At 37.8% G+C, this 21,206-nt stretch overlaps 1 long non-coding RNA gene across 1 annotated transcript; it reads right to left on the bottom strand.

The window, feature by feature from the left end:
- Positions 1-4,309: 4,309 nt before the first annotated feature.
- On the bottom strand, positions 4,310-14,982 carry LOC108639422. The gene is made up of 3 exons (XR_001920460.1): positions 14,715-14,982; positions 13,168-13,241; positions 4,310-4,358 (listed from the first exon to the last, which is right to left on the bottom strand). It is a non-coding gene; the product is annotated as an uncharacterized LOC108639422 (long non-coding RNA).
- Positions 14,983-21,206: the final 6,224 nt, after the last annotated feature.

The following is a 21,206-nucleotide window of genomic DNA, read 5'->3' on the forward strand; positions in this document are numbered from 1 at the left end:
TGTTCATAAAGAATAACAAAGATCTGATTAAATCCTGGAGTGTATTGTTGTGAAACTGAGGAGCATTCTAGTAAAGTTACAGCCATAATAGAATATTGGCTGTAGCTGGGCAGGAAAACAAATGATTATGCCTTTGAAAATGCAAGATGAACCTTCACAGAGCTTTGTGGTTATGTGCTGATATGGAGAGAAAACAGTTCTGCAAGGTAGATCCATGGTTGCTGCTCTCTTTCCCCTATAACTGGTTTTTAAGGTGCCATAGAAAGTGTAATATTACATGATTTAATGGGTGAGTATCTTCATAAACATGGGGTGAAAGAAGCTCCATCAAAATATATCTGATGGCCTATATATTGTTTCGGTAAATTTTTTCAATCTAAAAATCAGTGCTTTGTAGGGTGAAATTATAATTATACAAACCTTAAGAACTAAAGATATACATAGATATAGAGAAATGACTGAGATTGTTCTCTTAACACATTGAAATAATATTTGAAGAGAAGAAATGAAGAGTAACTATAAATATCTTGGTGTCATATGTGCCAGGAAGGGAAAGCATTAGTAAGAAGAGAAAAAGTGTATTTCAGTCCAGTAAAATCCAGTTGCTGGCCCAGAGTTCTTTGAAAATGCTTTTACTGGAAACACCATCTACAGTTGTTGTGGATGGCGTTTATTACATTCTTAAAACTACACAGCTCCACAACTGCTGAGAGGCAAGCTGCTGAGGCTAACAGCTACAAATGCAATTTATGAAACACATGGCATTGTAATTTGACCAAGAGTTTAACTCAGAACCAAAATTTGAGATCATAGTTACTGTAAAAATTAAAGAGCAACCTCATACAGCAAGTATAGATGTATCTATCCAATAAGTTAAGGAAATATGGGGAAATCAAAATGCATCATTGGTTTCTTGCTCAGCGGGAATTGTTAAAGACCACTTAGCATTGTTAAGGGAGAAATGTGTTGTTTTCACAGCAAGAGTTATTACTGGTTTTCACTCTGAAATTAGTTTTAGATTACTTATATTTTTGTTTTCCTATAGTCAGTTTCCAGCCTTCTGCCCAAGGAGATGTGTTTTATCCTGCATCTGAAAGAGCAACACGGAAAAAAAAAGGAAAAAAACCTAAACCAAACTAAACCAAACCAAAACAAATAACCCCCCTGCCAAATATAATTCTGATTTTAAAGAGACCTGAATAATTAATTAATATATTAATTTAAGGTTACTAGATCCTAAATTTGTGTATGTTGTTTATTATTAATTTTATTGTAGAGATACATTGATGCAGCTGAATTGGTTGGAAGTTTGTGACATAGAAAATTCATCATATTCTATGTCATGTATATGGAGCGTATGCTGCTACTAATTCGTGGTCTAAGTGTGATTTGAATGAAATTAGCTCAGCCTAGAACTTCAGACATGCCTTTTTATACTTTACTTCTTTATAATGTATGCTTCCACAGATTCACTTAAATTTCATGAGTTTTCTCAAAAGCAGAGCTAAAGAAATTCCAAAAAGTAATAAAAATATCAAAACCATTTCTACTGACAGCTAATAGGCACAGAAGAGGAAACATCAAAACTCAAGAACAGAAGACTCATCTAGATCTTGGTCCATTTTTTATATCCAAAGGAAGACCACACATATGAGAATTCTTAAAACTAGTTAATTAGGCTAAAAGTCATGTATAGTCTTGAGGTTGTGTGACTGAGAATTATGAACTAATACATACACATGCAACAGGGTATTCTAAAAACCAACATAGGATCCTAAACTTGCTGTTTATGCTAATAAATCAGTACGAAATAGGAAATAGAGCTTGACACCCCAAAACTTAGACCCTCTGACTCATCATTCCATTTTCTAGTTTTTAAAGTTTTCTAGAGAACAAGGTTTTCACTATGAAGCTCTGTGAACCTCTGCTAGTCTTTCTAATCTTCTTTCTTCCACCATTGCTCAGAGTAAAGTCAGTCAAAACCCTTGTGTTTTTTCCACATTTTACACCTAGTAGAGCTCACAGACTGAGCAGTCTTCCATCTGTGTTTCTTAAGACACTCTATCTAGAAAGTATTTAAAGAGTGTGCCTGCTGGGTTATATTTTACAGGAGATGTAAGTGGAAATAAAAGAAGCAAATGCTATTTATCTACTAACCCAGTTTTTACAGTTGCTAGAGTATGGAATAATTGCAAGGCTGCCTTAAAAGTTAAACTTCTCTATGCTTAGCGTATCTGTTTCTGTCTCCATTGGCAAACTTAGATCTGACTGTTTTATTGATGCAAAAATATATAAGTTCAATCATCTCCAGTAGTTTAGGAATCAATATATGGATTCATTAAAGGTAAAGGAGGAGTAACAAATGGCAATATGAACTAGGCAGGTAAGAGAGTTCCTGATTGCCTCAGCAGTTATCAAAGAATTGACTAGTAAAAAATGAGGAAGACATCTACCCTGCAGATCCAAATCAGCTCAGTTCATTTTTTAGAATGAGTTATTCCTCATGTATTTCATGTAATTTGAAAGAGATTAACTGTGTAACTCCTGTGACTGAAGAAGCTTGAGTTGATAATACTGATAATACTAAGCACTATCAATGAAACCTTCTCCTGAGGTTATATAGCATTTTTATAGTATAATAATTTCAGAAATAATCCCCTGTTCTCACAGAAAGACTAGGTGGTATGCACCAGATTGATTTATCTTACCCTGATTTCATAGACACAATACAAACCATTATAAATGTAAGAGCCTGACACAATCATTAAATTATTTGATAATTCTCACTTAACTTTTTCACTGTTATTGTTATTTGTATTCCAGCCCTGCTTAGTTCACAGTTGGAATAAAAACCAGTTGTGCCAGTTAGTGTACAGGGTTATAATATGCAAAGCTTCTTCTTCCTCCCCATCCACCGAATTTGAAGGATGCTATTATAGCCCAGTTTAAGGTGGTTAAAATACTGTTAGTTATTTCAACAGGTGCCAGATTTTCTTCTAATATCAAGAGTTTATAAAGCGTCTAGACCCAGACATGGATATAGGCAGGCCCAAGATATCTAAGTGCAAAACTGTGATTGCAATCCCCTTCCAGCATAGGTAACTGCTGTTTAGACTAGAAGTATCCTATATGCACTGAGCTCTGAGTATATGCTCAATTTGTTATGTTAAAACAAACCTCCCAACTAGAAATGTCTAGAAAAGGGACATTATTCCTGTTAAAGATGTGACAAATCCAGGAGGAACACTTCGTCCTTTTAAGGGAGAGTGGTGCCATTGCTTTAAAGGAATGTTCGAAAACTTCCCTCTTTGTGGTTGCTGTTTATTATTCTTTCTGAGAGTCAGGGAAAAGGAGATGGCAAGACAGAAGAGTACCAAGAGCTGTAATCACCACCACAGCACATCTTCACCCAGTATGGGTCCACTTCTGACTTTTATGTGTGTGGGAGCCTCAAGTTCCCAATAGCTGTAAGGCACAAAGACAGGGAAGTTGTCAGTTCATTCTCATTTATTCCAAGTACTATCTGTGTTAGTGTTGATACCTCCAAAGAACTAATTTTGTCATTGTAAGAGGAAGACTGTAGATGACCTAATGCATATTCTTAAATTGTAGTCATTTTTACTCAAAATTACATAAATCAGGAAAAAAACCATCATGACAACAGAACTATATATTAGATACAAAAGCACCACCATCACTTCCCATGTAAATTAAACCACCTCAGAGTTATAACTTTTTTATACAAAGTTAGCAGTGTATCAGGGAAATGTCCAGATAATCTGATTAACCGGCTTTCAATTTCCTATACCAATACCTTTCACCACAAACACTTTTTTTTTTAACTTACTTTTAATTTTTTAAATATTTATTAAGAGATATTTCTTTTTTTTCAAGAAAAGGAGATAAAATATTACTCTTCAGGAAAGAGAGAATTTGGCACGAAGGAGCAACTACAGGATAGGTGTTTGTGTACAAATCACATTCATGCAGCTTTTTTCTTGCAGATAACTGATGAGGAATGATATTCTTGTTGAATAAGAATGTGCACAGATTCAAGCCCTCAGTTACCTGATTAAACTAATTGTAGGCTGAAGAGGGAAGTTTTGTAATTCTCCCATTGGAGTTCTGTACGAAACAATTTGCTTAAAAAGCAATTGATGTCGTCTGGAAAACTTCGAAAAATGTTCTAGTTAAAAACACTTTGTCTGGGTGTCATGTATCTTTTGGGTTTTCTTCTATCATTTTTATCATTAGGGACATGACAATATTACTGTTGATGAGAGTATACTTACTTCTTAAGAATTCATCTGCCTTTCACCCTAAATTATTTTCATCGTAGTAATTCCCATAGCAATCACCTGTGATGTAACAAGGAGAAGATTTGACTTTTAGAGGAAAGATTGAAGATGGCATATGCTAATGCATAAAATTAAACAAATTTCTTTCTGTTAGCATATTGGGAAGGTGATGTAAAGAGTCACTTGGTTTAACAACACAAGTTCAGTGCCCTGCGTTATTTATTCTTCCAGAAGTGAAGCATTTCTTCTTTGTACAATGAGTATAATAATATATTTTCTCACACAAAATTTGTTGAGGGAATAAGTCATTAAATACTGAGGTAAATTTCTTTACTATATTTGATAATGCTGACAATGCAAGGTATAATCAGAACTATTTGTGAAAATTAAAACAACCCTGTGCAAGTCACAAGCTGGTCTCTCAATATGGAGTATTTAGAAATATATGAGAATGTATCATACAAGTATTCTGCAGCCTCATTAACCTCAGCTTCTGTGTTTTGAATAGAAAATACCTGCACATTTTATGTAGATTTATGGGATATCAAAGAGGCCATTTATTGAAACCTGAAGTGAAGCAGTAAAATTAAAAACATGACCATTCTTTACTCCTCGTAATTGACAGGTTTCTCAAGTGGTGATGAGGCAAGCTGCAGATATAGTTCCTTCACTATTGACTACAAATGAACTCTGGGGTGACTATTTGCCTTTGACACCTCGAGTAATCACTTTTCAACAGAATGAATTTGTGTCTGAGTGTCTTTGCATAAGGATGCTCCTGTGCTGCGTGGGCTTGGAATGAAATTCAGCTAAAACAGTAAGCTTTCAGTTTGGTCCTACATTCTGTGAATTATTTCATGCTTTATTTGAGCTAGTTGTTATCCTGATCTTTTATGAGTTATATGTTCTTATCCAGATACAGTTAGACTCAGGTACCCTTAAGGTGAATTCCAAGACCTTCTTTCGTTGCAGTGAGAACTAAAATATACATATATGAATATAGATAATGTACATAGGTAAAGTATATAGATAAAAGAGAAATCCAGTGATGTTCGTACCCTCCTGTGTGCTAATGTAATATGAAGTGTGTGCACAGGCTATAATATCTAAAAATATCTCTTGGAATTTGTAATGATTATTGGCTTAGGAACTAATTCATTCTGTTGATACTAATTGCCTCTTTGAAATTACATATGAATGTATCCCAGACCAGGCTTTTAAATGAAAAATGTATCCTGCAAAATACAGTCTAATTATGCAGACATCTTAATACAATGCACAATATTATAGATTTTAATTTTGAACACATTTTCTCCATATAAGGACTTTTTAATGATATATGAGTCAGTTATCCCTCCCCATTCCCTAAAGCTAAGAGAGAGAGAGACAAAAAGTAATAGGTCTCTTTTGCATGATCAGCTGTCAGTTTTCTTTCACATCTTTAACATTTGTTGCCACTACTTGACTTGTTCAGTCTTTTACTTTTAGAGGAGAAGAGTGAAATATGTAGATAAACTCGCAGATTTAAATAAAATTTTAGCCTGGAAAGGAAGAGGCATCTAGTCCAGTCTCTTACTCAAAGCAGAACTATTGATCAGGTGCTCTGGTTGTAGTGAACTATTATGTATTTGTCCTAGAATATTTAGGAGTTTGGTTTTGGTTTTGAATGCCAAAATGGCCCACTAAAATCTTCCAAAACTCATGAGATCAGTGGGCCATGATTTCATTCAAACCCTTCTGGATTTAAGGATTGATGAAAAAAACACCTTTCTCTAAATATATTTTTAAGATCACTTTCCTATGTAGTTTTTTTCTTTTGATTTCATTAGCCAAAAAAAAATAAAAATTGTACTTAACACTGTACAGTTAAAACCATTGAAATCTCCTATTTCAAGTGCAGAAAAACCAACCTGTTCAGCCACTTTGCAAGCAAACTGGAAAATTTGCACAAATATTGGAAAGCTATTGATTAAACTGAGACAAAAATGGGACTAAAATAATCCAAAAAATAATTTCAGTAAGAGTGGAATCAAAATAATCAAAGTCCATTTTCAAAAATAGAAGGTATCCATAGAACTCTCTCATCAGTCAAGCTATTTTACTAATATCAGCCTTCATCAGCAGAGAAGGTTAGTTCTGCTGTTCAGTTATGATCTAGCAGTTACAGTAATTTTGTTTGCTTCTGACAAGTAGGATAAATGAAGAAAGAAAAAGATCAGATGCATTGCATCAGGAAATAGAGCTTTCAGTTTGTATTTTAAGGCTGCAAGGCACCTGGATAATTACAGGTATATGGGGCTGGAGACTGGCCATAGCAGCTCTTGTTCTGAAGTCTGGCACTCTTGGTGAAGGGACTGGAGCACAGGCCCTATGAAGAGCAGCTGAGGGAGCTGGGGCTGTTTAGCCTGGAGAAGAGGAGGCTCAGGAGAGACCCTCATCACTCTCCACAACTACCTGAAAGGAGGTCGTATCAAGGTGAGAGGCGATCTCTTTTCCCAGGCAACCAGCAGTAGGACAAGAGGACACGATCTCAAGCTGTGCCAGGGAAGGTTTAGGTTAGACATTAGAAAGAAATTCTTTTCAGAGTGATCAGACATTGGAATGGGCTGCCCAGGGAGGTGGTTGAGTCACCATCCCTGGAGGTATTTAAGAAGAGACTGGATGTGACACTAAATGCCATGGTCTAGTTGACAGGGTGGTGTTGGGTCATGGGTTGGACTTGATGATCACAGAGGTCTTTTCCAACTAGGTTGATTCTGTGATTCTGTGATTGAACTTCTTTTTTCATCATGTTGACTGCTTTACAGACTGGATATCCAACACACTCTATTTATTTCAGCCACCTCCAGCCCTGTTATTAAAAACAATTCTTAGGCTACACTGGCAGAATTTTTCGTATGCACTAACCTTTTGAAAATTCTCTTTACTAATAAATATTCATTGCTATATACATTCTAATAAATAGTCATTGCTGTAGGGGAGTAGTCAGACTTGGTCCTCAAAGTTTCAAGTTCCTTTTGCTTCAAATGTTCCTGCAATCAGGGCTCTTATCTTTCTCTCTTCTTCTTGCCCTTCCTATTCCCCTTGAGCCATGAACCCAGTAGCATGTTCCTGACCTTTTCTCCCCTTTGCTTCCTCAGTGCTTCATTGTGACCATATGCCTCTCCCAGAACCCTCAAAAGCTTATTGCTGCTGCTTCCAAGGCAACCCTGATATGTCCCCACCTGTGGCTCACTGGATCCTGTGATCACCATAACTTCTAGCTCTCTGAGCTCCTCTCCTCCTGCCTGACTAATGAGTATGTCTGCACTGCTGAATTTGGGTCACATTGGGACACAGTGGTTTCAGACTGGCTATGTTCTTAACCTTGAGGACTAAGAGACTGGGAGAAAACTAAAACTAAGCAGTGGCAGGGGTCCTGGTCTTGAGATTGCCCATGTGCCCTCCCTCTTCTCTTTAACAGCACAGATGCAACCCCTGTAATCCAGTGTCTACATCTGACATGCAGGTCCCACATCACACAAGCTCCCAGACAAGGAGGTGTGTTGGAGACCACAGTGGCTGCCTCCTGCAGCAACTGAGGCATAGAGGGCAAGGAGAAGGAGAGGAGTGTATGCCTCAATATTACCCTGACATATGGTCAGGGCTCAGCACGAATGAACACCAGCTGGGAGCTGGAGAGCACTCAGGGCATGGTGATGTCAGATCCACATGCCAGTCTGAATCAGTGATACGTCTCAGTCTACATACCCATAAACACATGCATGCACTGGGGGAGATGGAGGGTGCATACATATTTTTATATAAAAACATATATATACACAACAGGTTACCTTGGTTGGCCACAAGCATCTACAGAGATAAACAGCAAAATGTCAGCAGACTACACTCAAGTTCTCTCATCTGAAAGTTATTATGTTTTCACAAAACATGAATTTGCAGGTAATATTTGTGTAGTATATATTCCCAAAGGTGACCTAGATGCATTCAGGTCCCTCAGACAGGTTACCCTTTGTGGATGCTTATTGGTCTTTTTAAAAAAACATGGAATTGTTCTAAACTTTTATCTTTATGCAGTTTAACCCAATTACAACACTTTAATAAGTTCCTGATCAACACAAAGTTTCTAGAAAGCAAATTTTCAGTAGGGTTTTTTTGCAGGGTGTTGGTTAAATAAAATAAAATTAATAAAAATATATTAAGATTGCCTTTGAAAACTCAAGATAAACTGGGGGAAACAAAGACAAGAAACAGGCTGGATGAAAATTACATTCCTGCTATAGAGAAAACTTGCAGAATAAGGGAAATCTTATATCTAATTAAGAAACAGACAAATTTTTTTTCACTGAAACCTTACAACCAAAATGCATTTCAACAGGGACCAGAAAATTGCTATATCTGTACATAAAAGAAGCAGAACAATTTAAAACTGAAACTCAATAATTACAAATTCTGAATGTCTTCCATAACTCTGTTATGAAGAAGGCTTCATATCTGCTAAAAACCCTTGAGTAGTAATATCTGTTAGCTTTTCTTGCTGTTAGCAAATTCTGTTTTAATGGTTTAAATAAATATTACATAAATTACAGAGGCATTTTTCTGCCTTCGATATTCATAATTTGAAATTAACACAGGCTGTAAAAAATTATTTTATACATGAATGTTTAGAAGGTAAAAATGTGTGGACTCAGAAAGCTTCAGAATTTGAAGCACTCATCTGATAACTGGGGACTTAATTCCTCAATGAATTAAAACCTGTGCCCAGCTTAATGTCTGTTGCTAGTTCCACTGTCCCCAGCTGGTATGGCCACATGTTTAAATTCATGAATTTATGGGGGAACCAGAGCCCAGGAGGCATGTCAAACATGAGCCCCATTCTCTTATTGGATAAACTGGGCAGCAAAAGCCTTCCAAGTGTTTTCATGAATCTCTACAGCACGTGTCTGTTTTCTGAACAGTTATGTTTAAAGCAATAAACATCAAAATCCAAGCTAAAGGAAAGAGTGGGGAATGTGTGGCATGTGTTTATATTAGCCAGAACTCAACTACTGCAACACAATGCACAGATTTTTTTGTAGGCCAAATAAATATGTCCTCAGGCATATAATCTGTCCACTTAATAATTCAGTTACTGTACATATGGAGTCCCATTTTCTGTAACGAATTGGAACAAGTTTCTGTTAAAATGAATACTCTTTTCCAGCCCTTCAAATTAGCACACTGACTCTGCAGTCTCTATTCTGGAAACATCTCCACTCACAAAACTAGGAATTGGGACTGAGAAGTACCCACCATATACTGTTTAAGAGATTTTAACGGGTGGGCTAGGGGAGTGGTATTTTAAGGTAACCATCTATCTCAAATAGACAAAACCTCATTCAAAGAAGGACTGGAGGTCAAATATATGGTCCAAAAATCGCAAATGCCAACTGGCTTTCCAGATTCCTTACTTTTTTACTGACTATTTTTCCTGTCTTCAGGAGTCCCTCTTCTGACTGCTACCATGCTATTTAGAATGAAAAATCACATTTCATCTCACGTATGACCCAAATCAGGAGCCAGATAACTAAATCCAGTGGCCATGTCCAGAGTATGTACACAGGAGACTTGAACAATCATAGAATCACAGAACATCCCAGTTTCTAAGGGACCTACAAAGATAATCTGGTCCAAATTTTCATGGGAAAGGGAGCCTAGATGATGTTGTCTAGCAACCTATCCCATTGCATCTTGAAAACCTCCAGTGATGAAGACTCCATCACATCCCTGCAGAGATTATTCCAGTGACTGGTCTCACTGTAAACGTTTCTTTCTTATGTCAAGATGAAACCTCTACTGGTGCAACTTGTATCCACCGCTACTTATCTTCTCCATGTGGCTCCTTGTGAAGAGACACTGTCCTCTTTGTAACCATCCTTTAAGTACTGGTGTACTGTGATTAAGTTCCTCCCAGAGCCTTCTCTTTTTCTTTTCCATGAAGAAAAGATGGATCCTTTCTCTCTCTCTCTCTCAACTTTTCTTAAAACTGACAGATTATAATGCTAGTGCAGGAAGCTAATTCAGAGATTGGCAGTTCCCAGAACTGCCAAAACATATATGAACTCACAGCTTTTCTTTCTCTGATTATGTCCTGTATCCTCCCCTCCCAGTTATTCTGTCTTGGAATTTACTATCTGACTCAGGGCTGCATCAATCACTTCTACGACATTTCCAGATATTAAGGAAAGCTATTTGGAAAAGGAGGAGGAAATGGTGGCCTGCCTAACCAGAGAGACTGGAGGTTTGAGCAGCACTGATGCTGCAGTCCAGAGGAGAGGGCAATTTTTGGACATATATTGTAGCCTGACAGGAGTGGTTTTCTAGGCATTTGGAGCAATGAATGGAAACCCCATCAAAGTGAGCAATATCTGGAGATCAGGACTTTGCTTTCTGAGTAACTGTCATAGTAATAATGTTGTCATAGGGAGAGCATTGTTTTTACCTCTCACTCATCTTTTGACTGAGCTTTCAATTAAAGTGTCCCTGAAGTGAGCTTGGAAGTAAATTAAATGTGACCAGTAGGTTTTCTGAGTCATCAGAGACCATCTGAATTGTTCACATCCTAAGGAAATGGCAGGGCTTCTGCTCAGCAAAACAGGAAAAAGGATCAGGTCACACACTTCAAGCAAACTGATGGTATCTCTGACAGATAAGCAGGCAAAGATAATATTCTTACATACATTGAATTCCCATGTTGGATCAATTCACCTGAGTAGAAAAGTTAGGCATTGCTGTTCAGGTACTTTTTACACTGAAGTACTTCAGATTCGCTTATGGAACATTAGCAGTATTTCTGATCCAGTTCCAAAACTTGGCAATTCCTGGGTAGTTTTGCCTGAGCTCTGGCAAGTCAGCGCATGAAAGAGCACCTAGGAGGTGGATTAAATCAGCAAGAATCAAAGTTCTGAGGCAGCAAGAGGAAGTTACTCAAGCAAGAGGAAGTGGCTGTTGAAACCTTGTCAACATTTCATAGAATCATAGAATCAGCTGGGTTGGAAGGAACCTCCGAGATCATCAAGTCCAACCCTTTGAACCATTCATAGCTTGCTCATATTTAGTTTGTATGCAATTGTACTACTATTGTAGTATTGACTGAACTTTTGCATGAGACAAATTAATGCAGGTGCTTTAAACATTTCACATTTTTTCTAAGTCACCAGAATTATGGAAATATTCACATGTTGAAGATAAAACACAAAACCTAAGGGTCAAACCTTTGATCTTATTTCCACAGACATGTTAGAGTCTATTAGAAGTGTACCCTCTCACCCAGTGCGGATCTGCTGCAGATCTGTAAAAGGCATCACTCTGTGGGAAAACTTCCTATTTTTATGTCTGAGATGTGTGGGATTGGTCACAGCATGAGTTCAGATTATCTCAAATCTCCTGTTACAATCTGGGTCTTTTAGTCTTTTACACTTTCTTCTATTCTTGTTGTGTGATCCTTTCTTGCTCCCACTGCAATGTCCTGTGGACTTCTACTAAAAGTCTGCTCCCTCATTCCACATTGGGACAATTCTGTGTTTCCTGCTCTTTTGTCTACATATGTTTAATTAAAATTCAAAAAATATTCAATAGATCTTAAAATTATCCTTTATTATTTCTACTGGCTGCGCGAGTGATTGAACATTACGGTACATTACAAACACATGGGGAAAGAGGTTTGAGACCCTTTAGAGGGCACTTTGCTTTTTATTCTGCCTGCAAGGTACACCTGTGCATCTTTGGTTAGAAGTGTTAAAAAGAAAAAGCAGATGAAAGCAACAGACTTTTTTGTCAAGCTGTGACAGAAATCAAATGCAAATAGAGCTCAGTTCAAGACTGTTTGTTAAGTGTCACGTCAGTGAGTATTAAATGCAGCACATGTCGTTTTACAATGAGCATACTGTATATGAATTTTATTGATTTTTTTCAAAGAGGATACATTGAATAATGCGCTCTTCCTTACCAGTGCCAGTTTACAAGTACTTGTGTATGCACATTCGTTAGGCTCCTAAATGCTGCTGCCTTACTTAGCACATCTTGTTTTGTGGAGGCTGGGATTCAAGCTGTAGAAAGACCTACACAAATGATTCTCTCCCTCTGAGAAAAGTGGGACAGAGTAATTTAGACTTCCCAGCATGAAGCTGTCAATGAGCAGCTTCTCAAAATGATTCACAATTAGTGCACCAGACTTACACTAGGAACAGGTTCTCAACTGATTTCCTTTCCACAAAGGAGTGAGTCTGGGGCTTCCTTTTGCTATTAGCAATGTTACAGATGTATAAAAAAAATCGTCAGAGCTGGTTAACTCTGCTGCGCGTATGTCTGAAATCTTTGTACTATACTATGTATAGCACAAATCTGATTTCTCCATATTCATTCAAACTACATATTTGTCCAATTAATATTTAGCAAAATCAGTGTTAGCATTAAATTACATGTGAAAGGTAACAACAGCAGTGTCAGACTCATCTCCATGCACTAGGACAGAGACACTAATGATTCAGCAATGGGGACACCGCTCTGTGGGAGATGCTATGTATGTCCAGTGCATTCATCTATGTGCAGTTGCATCAGTATTTGAGCTGGGTTTGCTTTTGTGTGTGCACTGCCTTTCCATTGCTTGGTGTGAGAGCTCTGATTCTGCAGCCATCTCCTTACAGCACTCAAATCATCAAAGTGCTTAGAAAAGTATGTTAAAATCTGTGGCAGGTAGAAAACTTGACAATATCATACATATTGGATCATAATGGTTAGGCTTAGATGTTTAACTGCCAGGCTAAAGCATGTTAAAATTGGCCATATAGCTGTCATTTAATGCATTTACTGGTGATTTTAAGTATCTTACCTGCAGGCTCAGTGGAGGCTGCAATATTCACAGCACATTTGTAGTTCAGGCTCTTGTCTCCTGACATGCTTCACCTGCAGGGGCACAGCATTGTTACACATGAGCCAAAACAGAGGCCAGGAATTTGGATAATACTCTGAAATGTTGGCTAACAAAAGGCTCATGCTGAGAAAACTCTTACTCACATATACTACTCAATGTACTCCAAAGGTCTAGATTTCTGCTGGCAATTTGCCACTTCTGCCCTCATCCCACACACAGATATTATGGCTTCCTCTTAATCCATTTAATTACTGTTTATGATCTTAAAGAACGGAGGCAGAAATAGTTTTATACACACTGTTCTTCTACATCCACGTAACCTTAAAGTTGTCAAGCTTTACATAGCTTTTTTTTAAGAAAAAGTAGCTTACTTAAGCATTATCTAGTGATATCTAAATGAACAAGATTTGTTGGTATTCTCAAAGCAAAAATAGTCCTAGGTTAACCAAACTGTGGTCTGAAAAGGATGCAGAAGTTAGAGATTTAACTCCTGGAGTCACGTGATGGTGTCAAGTCTATCTATCTATCCATTCACTATACATCCCTCCCATCTATATTTTAGAGAAAATTGATAAATCATCAGACAGCAGTTCCTTCCACCTTGTAGATATTTTCTCCGTTCCAAAAAAGAAGGCGAAGAGCATTTCCTTCTATAATGTAATAGAAAACATATGGTATGGCAGCCATTTAAAGGTCACTATTTCTGTGAGCTAGGAAGAAACAGGCTGCATAACCCATAACTTTTGTATGAAAAAGATTTAAAAAAAAAAAATAAAAAAAATGTTAACCCTGTGAAAGTTGTTTCCATTTAAGTGAGTTCTGAGTAAACATATGTTAATTAAACTTACTGTGCTGTTTCTTACCGGCACTTTTATCGGGGCTTTAACTATAATTTTTAAATAGTTATTTGGTTGGGAGGAAACAAATTAAATGATAATGTCTAGGATGCTGACCCAACAAAAAGTTTTTTGGGTATGAAAATGTCGTGGTTTGAGCTCCCCAAAAATCCAATTTCCAAGCTTCCCCACAATTTGCTTCAGTGTGAGAGGGTTTTCAGACATAACACAGTTGCCAGCACAGGGAAATTATAGTAAAATTTATTACTAACGCAATAAATACTATAGAAACTAAAAAGCAAATAAATACACGGTGTTAATACAATCTCTACCACACCTGAGGCTCTCCCACATCAAACCAGAAGAAGAAAAACCATCAGGGTGATAGCTAAAGTCTCTCTCTCGTTGGGGTATCGAGGAAGGGGTCTTTTGCACCCCCACCAGCTCCTTGGCCTCTGCTGAGGTCTCCTCCTGAACTGCAAGGGAACACTTGCTGCACCAGGTCTTCATCACGAGCTACAGGGAGTCAGCTTTGAGTCCTTTCGCCCTAGTTCATGAAGGTTCCTCCCAGGGAGTAAGATGTTCACTCTTCCTCTCCAGGTTACAGGGTTTCTGGGTTTTGCTCAGTCTTTTATTATACCCCAAATAGTTTCCAACAAAAGTCCTTACCCAGAAAAAGTCTGCTTGGTTTGGCTTCTCTCTGTTTCAGCTGCAGCTTCAGCTCGACTTCCACATGTCACAGGAGGCATTCCTCCCCCACATTTCTCTTTTGGTTTTCGGCTGCCCCCGCCCAAATCACCTCCGAGCCCCTCGGCCTGTCTCTCCGTTGCTCAGTCTCAACTCAGGGTCACCTCCTCCCCCGCCATTGTGTGTGGGGGTGGAAAGTGGCAGCGAGACTGCTTTAAGTCTTTCTCTCATCCTCTGCCTGGAATTCTTCCAGCTCTACATGATCTCTGCTGCTTCTGCAGCTTCCAGGCCACCCATCGGCCCATCTATGGCTCGGCTCCGATGCCCTGCCTGCCTGCTGGGGGAAGGGGGCTGGCTCCAACCCCCAGCTGGCGTCTCAAGCCCTGTGCCACTGCCTCTTCAGGGTGGTGGGGTGAAACAGTGAAGAAACCACCCCGGCCCTGGCCAAACCAAGACCGCGGAGGCCCAGGGGCCCCTGGCCGCCCCTTGAGGCTCCGATTCTCTCTCTCTCTCATTACCAACAACTTCCTTCTGGCTGTTGTAATATCCTAATTTCACAGGGGTGAAACGCAGCTCTGATTGGCCCCTGATCAGAAACTCACCTGGGAACAATCACTTCCAGCCCCCCCAGGGGGGGCGGCTCAAAGCACGACAGAAAAACATTAACCAACTCTATTTACTCAAATAAGATCAGTGTCTCCTATAAAGCCATTTTTTCTTTCTCCTCCTCTTCTCTACCGATACTCCTCTCAGAGGATTTTTTTCATCCCTTCATCATTATCTCTGTCTTTTGCAGTCATGCCTCTTCACTGTTTCTGTTTACATTTTCTCCAAAACCATTTTTTCCCAATTTGCCTCCTTTAGGCATTTCTATTATTTTGCTTCTTTTTCACCTCTTCTGTGATTTTCTTCCAGAGCCTTCTTTACTCATCCCAAAGTTTAATTCTTGCAATCTCAAATCTTCTTTGCACTGTTTGCCTTACCTCCTCTTGTAGTTCTTCCCGATAGACCAAGCTCATTCTTATATGTTCTTAGTAATCTGACCTGACCACAAAGAAAAGCAGTGCTTTGGCAGCTAAGTTAAGAAAACACAGGTACTGTATCATAACCAGATTTATTTTTAAGCAACTACAGGTCAAAAGCAGCATTTAGGATTATTAGAGATCAGAACGTCCGTGCTCAGCAGTATCTTTAACACATTTAAGAAGACTGAGCTGAAGCATTGAGGAGGCTTGTTTTTATTTCTGAGTAAGGGCAAGGGCTCTGCATGTGTTTTTTTTCTTTGTATCCAGGTATTTTAGTGGCTTCACACAGATATTTGCTCAAAAGTAGTCTTCAAGCCTAAAATTAAAAGTTAACATTTTATTCATTCACAAACTGCCAGCAGGCATGGTGACTTACATTGATTTTCTAATTTAATATAATTCAGGAAATGTAAGGAAAATACATTTTTGTCAGTGTTTTTGTCTTCAATTGTTCGTAAGAACTACATTATATCGGGGAATCATTAATCCTTACTTTTGCTAGTGTGCATCCTAAAGACATTTGACTCTCCAGATAATTTACAGGAAATAATATGGTTACTATAAAAGTCCCATTTAAAAGAAGAAAATTATTCTAATAGCACGTTGCAGTTTTCCTCAGAGAATGACTTGACAATATTTCCATTGTGCATATTGGACTGCATCAACACTCTAAATGTACAGCAACAAAAATTGACAATGAATCTTGGCTAACAAGTATTCTAGCACTGGAGGAAATGAACTTTGCAGCATGCCACAGCTGACATTACAGGTCTGGAGTATGTCCCAATAAAAGTATATTCCATATCCCAGACTTAATTATTCTATCAGTGATGTCCGTGACTTCTACATGAAACTAGCAGGTGTGATACAAGACCTATTGGCGACCATCAATCTTCTGTAACCCCACAGAACTAGAAGAACAGAAGAAATAGTTGTTCTATTCTCAGCAGAGGAAGAGTAGAAGGGAATTAGCAGACAGCCAAGTGATGTGATTTGTCAAGTTTCACAGAGGCATTGCTTGGCAGAGGGAATGTACTACAGAGACTTTTCTGCCAGATCTTATCTAGTTCTCCTTCTCTGGATGAAGGCATTAGGCAAAATTGATAGGAATTTGATGTGAAGCAGCCAGAAGGGCCACAACCTTTTTTCTTTCCAAGCACTACTTCTGTTGAACACCATAGGAGTTTTACCATTGCTCTCCATTGCTTTGAGCAGGTTCTAGGACATTCCCCAAGAATTTCCACAGGTATTTAGAAAAATTTCTTTGCTTAGATAAAGAAAATAATGGTCTGATCTCCTTCTTGCAGTCAGAAACCCTTGAATAGAGGCAGAGGAGCATCTGTCAATGTACATGACCTGTGCAAACCCTCTGGATGTACCACTGGATTTATGGGCTTCCCATGACTGGAGTTCTTGTGCACGATGTAACGTACAATATGCTGCTCAGAGCTAGTCTCCTGTTTGCTTACTTCAGATTAGAGATAGTCTTGGTCAGATATGGGAAGGATTGGCCTGTCTTGCCAGAATTTGACAAACCGATGGTCACTCTAACTGTGGCAGACAATTGAGATGCTGTTGGTAAATCTCAGGAAAGCTCTTGAGCGTGTTCCTAGAAATAGCAGAGGACCACAAACGTATTAAGGTGAAATTCTGTTTTCTGGCTACATGCCATCTGAGGTCTCTTTTCTATTTCTACCTATAAAAACTCCATGTCACAGATAGCTTTCAAAAGGACTTTGTTGAACAGTACAATGTGGCTTTTCAGGGTGAGTGTGACTAAAATACGACTACTTTTATAGGCATTAGAAGAGTGTGTTTCAGAGTGTGTTCAGACTAAAAGCCAGGGTGGGCCTTCTAGGAATTAGAGGGAGAGTACACAAATAACGATCTTTTAGGACTTTTTCTGTTGCTGAAATTGAAATCAACCCCCATATCAGTGCACAATGGTCAGGCAGTGATCATCATTAAATTCCCACTGGCCGTCTAAATGAGCATTAGATACAGACATTTTCAATAAGCTCTGAACTGAGGTGAAGTGAAAACTTAGAGCTGAATTGTGTCACCACATCTTTGATCCATCCCATCCTGGATGATGTAGCATGTTGAGTAAGCATTCTTTTATGCTTTAAACATCTAAAGGTTATAAATCTAAGAATTCAGATTTACAGTAACAATAATCATCCAAGGTCCTGTGAGGTTAAGGACTTTCTAAATATGGGGTCAGTGAAGTCATGAGACATCAATGAGACATCACCTCAAAGCAGAAGTGGGGAGAGAGCAGCGGAGCCTCTTTATATTCTTATTGAAGTTGTGCCTGGGCAGTGATCTTGTGTTCAATGCAGCCTTCATGAAAGTAAAGCCTGACACAGTTGTGGCTATTTACTACAAAATCATAATTCATGTTTACTATAGTACATATCCTATAAGACCTACATAGAATTGTATTTGTGCAACATACCTTGCTTGCAGGAAAATAATTACATATATGTATAAAAAAAAATATATATATATAAATATAATACAGCACTGGTATGGCAACAATTAAGGAGAGAAACAGCTTCAGTGAAGGCATGACATTCAAAAAAAAATGTGCCTAGGAAAGGAAAATAATAATTTGCTCTCCTTCATGTATTAATGGCAGAAGTCTTAAACACAGCAGATGTTCAATGTGCAACTAGGAATGCAATTAACAGTTTTTATAGCTAATATTGAGTCACTTCATGTTATTGTACTCATAACCAGTCAAAACTATGCTTATCAAATAAATTGATTAACTATCTACAAATAAAGGGCTATCAATTGCAAATGAAGTTCAGAGAATTCAGGCCTACTGCTTTTGTCTCACTTTTAAAAACATTTTCTTATTATACCAGTGTTTTATGGTTTCAAAGACAAATAGAAGCCTGCATGTTTGGAGTAAAAAAGATCTTCAACACACATAGAGGCTCTTGCTCATAGAGGTGGAGGGATACTTAAAACTGCAGCTGGAAATCATCTAGGGCTCAAACTATAGAAACAGGTCTTACAGAGTATATTTACGGTCAAGGCAGCTGACAGACTATGAAGCAAAAAATACTTTGGCTTCTTAAAATAACTACATAATATTTAAATAGCTTTGGTAGTTGAAGATCTGGTTTGTACGTTACTGTAGAGAGTAGCAGTTCTTTTTTATGAGGTGCTGAAACTAGAATATGTTTTTTATTGGATCACACTGCAAGAAAGAGTTGTGCCAGTTGTATGAGACAAAAGAGCACCAGCCTGCATTCAGAACCTCTTCTGGGTGTAGAACCTTCCTGTCAACAGTAAGGCTGGCAAGATCTATCTTTCAAGTGAATGATTCACTGATGTTTGTCATCAATGGTAATCAGCAGAAACAGTGTGACATGAAGATGCCATTTTCTGCAGTGAAACAACTTTCTCAGATGTGTTTTTTTGCAGAGCTGTACAGAACTTCACTTTGACAAAGGATATAGTTTTCACTGTTGACATAAAATGTCCTTCCTTTCATTTTGTACTCTTAAAAATAAATATTAAATGAAAATTAAACCACATTTAGGCCTGTATTTTTTAAAGAGATCCCCAAAATCTTTCTTTGAGAACAATATAAATAATAAGAATTTCTGACTACTGAATATATACCACTTTTCCACTGACCTGCCTGCCTAGAAAAGAATTGTTAGTGTTGTTTTAATTTTAAGATTAGTATAGAAAGAAGGTTGTTCCCCATTAGAAAACACTACCTTTTAGGCTGGACCAGATTCCTCCATCTTGATTAACTTTTATTAGTCTCTCTGTAAATTGTCGTATTTACCTGGCTATGATCACACAGTGTGAATAAGGCATCAAAAAAACCCCAAACAACATTACAATGATGAACTTAGGTTTAAGAAGCAGGATTCATTTTTATTAATACTTTTATTTACATATCAGCAAGTTATTTTAAAATACTGGCATTCTACCTATCAATTAATTTAAAAAAAAACTCCACAGCCACATTCACATACTCATAATAATTCAAATGTTCGCAAAATAATCTATGAAATTTAGTACTCAGTTTTTAAACTCCTCATCCAAGAAATTACACTCTGAAGAAGGGCCACTTTTCTAAGGACTTTCGTCACCCAGATATGTTTCAGTAATCTACATGGAAAAATATTTTCTGAGAAATCATATAACCTTAGAGCAAAAACTAATAAAGCTATTAGAATTAGGACCAACTAAGATTTATGCAAGTGGCATTGGGATTCTAGCCTGGTATTATTAAATAAATCAACCAATTAGGATAGGGTTTTTTTCCCAATATGAGCTGTTTGAAATTCTATATTGTCAAAATCAACCAGGATAATGGAAATATGATGTATTACGCTATCTCAAATGTATTTTGGCTCTTGCCTGAAAATAATGACCAGATAAATACATTCCCGGAAATTGAGTAGGGCACTGCAATTTCTACTTTGGCAGCTTAAAATACATGTAAGATTCTTTAAAATTCCTAAATTTTGTTGATTGTCCTCAGGAATTCTAATCCATAAAGACAAGTTAAAAATAGAAGATTACTTAGACTGCAAATATCATGGTAGTTTTTAAAAATATTCTGTATTTAAAATTTGATCTGTTGCAGTGGAATTTTGATGCTGAAAAAATCTCCGGAGCAGTTAATTAGGGGTCAGATAAGAAAGGGTTCATTTTGCCAAGGCAAAGATGTTACAAGACACGCGTGCCGGCTGTGCCCGAGACGTTACATTTTATAACACCATCCATCCAATCCCAGATGTGTCCACCCTGTGGCCTTTACTCTGGTCTGCCCCGGGTCCACCCCCTGAGAAATGGGTCTGGGGTGTATTTCGGGGCCCCTCTTTCCTCCCATCTTTGTCTTCATCAGAGCACAAAGGGTACATAGTTACCTAATTCTTGACCGTATTCTGTGGTTTAGGTCCTGATATGCTGTTCTGCCAACAATCTAGGCCTTACCTTGACAAAAGACTAAACATTTCTGCTATATTCAGGGGTAGGATTGATATAGGGAGCATAGAATGGGGTAAGAGGGTTAAGAAATGTGTAAACAAGGGTGCTAGAGAAAGGGAAAGGGACAAGGGACAAAGGAGGGGGGGTTGCTGCTTTTAAAATCTACTTCCACTACTTATACAACTTACAAGTCTTACAAATATTAGAAAAATAAAAAAAACATTAGGGGCTTAAGGCATCAGATCTAAAAAGAAATCATCATTATAGAAAAAAGATGACAAATATGGACTTACTAGTTCTGTTAGTCACTATAGTCACATGATTCTTTCTTTTTTGACTGAAATAGCTTTAAACTATATTGTTTGTTTCTAAGGCATATTTTTTCCCTGTATTACATTATCTACATATGAAAAAGTCAATTTGTAAATGTGTGTTCTTATAAAATAACCAGCAAAAATAAAATTGTTACGATTGATCTGAAATA

This window comes from Manacus vitellinus, unplaced genomic scaffold (assembly GCF_001715985.3).
Source record: "Manacus vitellinus isolate BGI_N305 unplaced genomic scaffold, ASM171598v3 scaffold_2_pilon, whole genome shotgun sequence".
Taxonomy (NCBI): domain Eukaryota; kingdom Metazoa; phylum Chordata; class Aves; order Passeriformes; family Pipridae; genus Manacus; species Manacus vitellinus.